The following is a 5109-nucleotide window of genomic DNA, read 5'->3' on the forward strand; positions in this document are numbered from 1 at the left end:
GAGAGATGAGTCTACTCTTTGGATGAGTCAGAGAACGGGCTCTGGATGAGTTAAGGTAGCGCGAAGTTTTTGCAACAAAACTAAGCAAACCATATTCTAACAAACCCATTAAACTACATGGAATTAAACAATATTAAATTACTTTTCCAGATGGATATCAGACAATTCTTCTCACGAAGCAGAGACAGGGGCAGGGAAACAGTGACAGATGAGGAGGAGGGTGAGAGAGGTAAGATTAAGGTTGTAGGCCATGTGCTAGTCAGTCATAATTAACCAGCTAAGTTCGTGAATCGTGAGAGTTGAGGTTGAATACTAGAAAACTTGAATCAAATACATAACAAAATTAGTTAGGTTAGTCAGCTGTTTAGCTGTTCCATGAAATGTTTGGCAGGTTTACTGCATATGAAAGACAATAGAGTATGTTTAAATAAACATCTTAATGCATTCTTGAACAGACTCTACCTTTTTAACTTTTACCAGTAGATGTATATCAGCAGGGGTGCAGATCCGATGTCAGGATTGGAGGGGGACAGGGGGGACTGGGGGGGAAGTGATTTTTGGGTTTTTTTGCCCGTATGCAACTCATACCATGCAACCATAAATCACAACTTCGTAGAGGCTCGCCACATAATTCAAAAAGTACTGCACAGGGAATCATTTGTCTGAAAATACATTTGTTTGTACAATTTAGAATAATTTAGGGGATTTTTATTGGGGGGGACAATTCATGTTTTTCAGAAATTGGGGGGGTCATGTCCCCCCTGGGATCTGCACCCATGTATATCAGGAACGTTAAGGTGCACTGTGCGGGGGGGGGGGGGGGGGGGGGGGGGGCAAAGCCCCAGTAAAGCCCCAGTTTTTAAGTGAAGGACAAGTTAAAGAACAGATTTCAGGTAATTTTTTGACACGTGTATGGTAGTTTTGTGTAATCTGCTATAAAATAAAGAAGATTAAGTGTAGCTTTAAGCAGGGCTGGGAGAAACAAATGAAGTGATTCTCAGAGAGGACATTTTTTTTTGACAATTCAGAATCCACTACTTCCATAGTGCTTTTAAATATAAGGCTGTAAGCTTTGTGTTAGTTGTCTCTCATATTTATGTCCCAATATCTTGACCACATTTTAGGATGAAAATAATTATTTTAGATATGTTATTTTATATTGAAAAATTAGCTGTCTCGGAGAAGACATTTTTTGACACAATTACATACTAATTTGAACAAAATAGTCTGAAAACTTACTGACATTCAATATTAAAGCTTAACTATGTTTCCAATGACATGGAACGAAATATTTGTTTTATGGTATAAAGAATGATTTAAGTGCATCCCTTTTGGAGACACTTGTGGTCAAAAAAGCACTTTTTCTAAATGACATGAGTAATTTTGCTAAATATGACATATATTGCCATGCATTCACCAAAAATAATGTTATCACCAAATTTTTTTTTTGCATGGTAAATAGAGCTATCACAGGGCTACAATAAACAACCAAGTTTATTTAGTCAAGCCTTTTGATATTGAAGATAATAAGTGTTAAATGTGATTTTTAGCTTGCATACCCTGATTGTAAAACAACCCATATGCCTAAAGTCAATGTTAACCCTTTGATACAAAACATGTGCGCACCCCTTCTAATGCACAACATGGGTCAAAAATGACCCGCATTCATTTTCCAGGTTATTTCATGCTGACTGAGTTTTTCTTTGCTCTATTATTTGAAATCAATTTATTTTATGATTGAATATTCCAAGTTTTCTTTAAATATCTTGTTTTTAATTACCACAAATCATTAATTTAATTTTTTCTTTCCTACTTTATGAACAAAAATACTTTTTATATTACTACACATGGGTCATCCAAGTGTGATTTAAAATTAAATGTCTTAATACTATAATAATAATTTGTTTTAAGTAATTACTTTAGCAGTGAATGGGGCCAGTTATTTATTTATTAACTATGTAAATAGCTAAGCCAATTACAATAAAATTAGCTAACTAAAGTAGAATATGCCAACAGCTCGGTAGCTAATAGTAATTACTTGTAACTTTCTGACAAGTAATCTACTCACTCTCAAGGTAACCTAAACATAATCAATTTTTTTCTAAGGTAATGTTAGAACAATTGAAAAACAATACTTACATGTATTAGATGGGCAAAGGGCGCTGTGCTGAGCTGTGAAATGTCTGACACGAGCACAATTCACAGTTCCCACCAAACGCTGTAGTAAATGCATGCGGGTCGTTTCTGACCCATGTGTGTAAACTTGATGTAGAATTACAAAAGCTGTGCTTGTTCATAACTTAAGAAAGGAAAAATAAAAATGATGATTTGTGCTAAACAAAAACAAGATATTTACTGCATATTTTGAAAAGTAAATGACAAAATGAATTTATTTCAAAAGTATATCATAGAAACACTCAGCCATACATGAAATAACCTGGAAAATGAATGCAGGTCGTTTTTGATCCATGTTGTGCATTAGAAGGGTAGTGATACAAAATGGGTTTTTATTCAATAAGTAAGAAAGGAAAAAATAAAATAAGGATGTATGATGATCAAAAACAAGTTAATTGAGGAATACCTTGAATACTGAATGATGGAATTAATTTATTGCAAAGATATAGAAGATAAAAACTCAGCTGGGTCACTTTTGACCCATGTTTTGCATCAAAGGGTTAATGTCAATAATGACTATTATAAACTGCCAGCGGTAGGCCCTCTGATGATAATGCTCTTCTAATAATATTCTAAGTTAGTAAAAGTTAGACAAAAAAAGTCAGACAAGTTGGTTAGAATCTAACATCTGGTCTGGTGATCTAACCTGGTCAGATATCGGGTCGTCTTGCTGCCATCCAGAACAGTCGGCCATTCATCCCTGGCGACCATCGCGACGGCCGATCCCGACTTTATCTCGGTGATTTTCTGATATTTTTTCTGCGTAGAATGAAATGCTTTCGCCATTTCCACCAATGGAACTTCGTTTCATTATCTCACTCAAGAGAACATAAAACCGAGCAGGCGAGAAATGCAGATGCGGAAAAACAAACAAAATGGTTGAGTGTTGCGGGTTTTCTCACACGCATCATTAATAGCGCCATCTGTAGGCTTTATCAGTAACTGCTCAGACATTGGGTGGCTCAGTGTGACCCCGCGGCGAACCGGATTCCGCTCCATTCATATGCGCGCGCATGATCTGCGCACGTAGGCCTCCGGCTTTCACTCCAATCCCCCCATGACGCCGATCGGTGTACCGACCGGGGAATCGGCACATACCGCGGGGTACACACTGAGTCCACCCATACAATGTCAGACACACGAAAAGCGGAAAGTCAACTATTAATTTTCGTCAACACCCAGAGGCAATTCTAGAGTCTGTTGTGGCCCCAAGCAAAAATTTCCAGGGGGCCCTTCTGACCAGTGTTCATCACCAATATGTTATAAATAATTTGACAGCAACGAAAAATGTATGAAATCAAAGTTTTTTAAATTCCAAATGTGAAAATACAATCATAAAGGACAATAAAAACAATAAAAACAAAATAAATAAGCCCTCGGGCCCCGACTCTCGGGGGGTTCCTGGGCCTGGGGGCCCCAAGCAGTTGCCTGCCTTGTCTGTTCACAAGCTGTGTGTCTGTCAACATAAATGGATCAAGTTCAGGGCTGGAGCAGCATTTTAAAATCACCGAGGTCCGTGATGGGTCATGGATGGATCTTCCAGCACAGCAATGACCCAAAACATACAGCCAAGGCAATAAAGGAGTGGCTCAAGAAGAAGCACATTAAGGTCATGGAGTGGCCTAGCCAGTCTCCAGACCTTAATCCCATAGAAAACCAGTGGATGGAGCTGAAGCTCCGAGTTGCAAAGCGACAGCCTCAAAACCTTAATGATCTAGAGATGATCTGCAAAGAGGAGTGGACCAAAATTCCTCCTGACATGTGCGCAAACCTGGTCATCAACTACAAGAAACATTTGACCGCTGTGCTTGCCAACAAGGGTTTTGCCACCAAATACTAAGTCTTGTTTGCAAGAGGGTTCAAATACTTCTCATGTCATCTCTCATCTCATTATCTCTAGCCGCTTTATCCTTCTACAGGGTCGCAGGCAAGCTGGAGCCTATCCCAGCTGACTACGGGCGAAAGGCGGGGTACACCCTGGACAAGTCACCAGGTCATCACAGGGTTCAAATACTTATTTCACTCAAAGAAATGCAAATCAGTTTATATCTTTTATATGAAATTATTTTCTGGATTTTCTTTTTGATGTTTTGTCTCTCACAGTTAAAATAAATCTACCATTAAAATTATAGAATGTTCATTTCTTTGTCAGTGGACAAACTTACAAAATCAGCAAGGGATCAAATAATTATTTCCTCCACTGTATATAGACTTGTCCAGGGTGTACCCCACCTCTCACCCATAGTCAGCTGGGATAGGCTCCAGCTTGCCTGCAACCCTGTAGAACAGGATAAAGCAGCTAGAGATCATGAGATGAAATGAGATTACTCAGGGTTGCCAGGTTTCAGAAAAAAAACCCAACAACATCTCAAAATCCACTCAAATGACCTGAAAATAGCCCAAATGACCACTTGGCCATTAGAAAATGGAGACACATTTAGAGGTACAGTCTGCACTTGCAATTTGTTTACAGATATTTGTTAGATTTAATTGACATTATTTGCTCTCAAACAAGATTTTGCAATGTGAGTGTGAATGGTTGTCTGTGTCTATGTGTCAGCCCTGTGATGACCTGGCGACTTGTCCAGGGTGTACCCCGCCCATAGTCAGCTGGGATAGGCTCCAGCTTGCCTGCGACCCTGTAAAAGGATAAAGCGTCTAGAGATAATGAGATGAGATGAGATGAGATGAGATGAGATGAGAATGAGTGTGAATGGTTGTCTGTGTCTATGTGTCAGCCCTGTGATGACCTGGTGACTTGTCCAGGGTGTACCCCACCTTTCGCCTGTAGTCAGCTGGGATAGGCTCCAGCTTGCCTGCGACCCTGTAGAAGGATAAAGCGGCTAGAGATAATGAGATGAGATGAGACAAGATTTTACCACAGGCACATAGTGGTGGTGGGGAATCAGTAGTGCACAAGCCAACCACAAAGTA

Source organism: Neoarius graeffei, chromosome 9 (assembly GCF_027579695.1).
Source record: "Neoarius graeffei isolate fNeoGra1 chromosome 9, fNeoGra1.pri, whole genome shotgun sequence".
Lineage (NCBI taxonomy): Eukaryota > Metazoa > Chordata > Actinopteri > Siluriformes > Ariidae > Neoarius > Neoarius graeffei.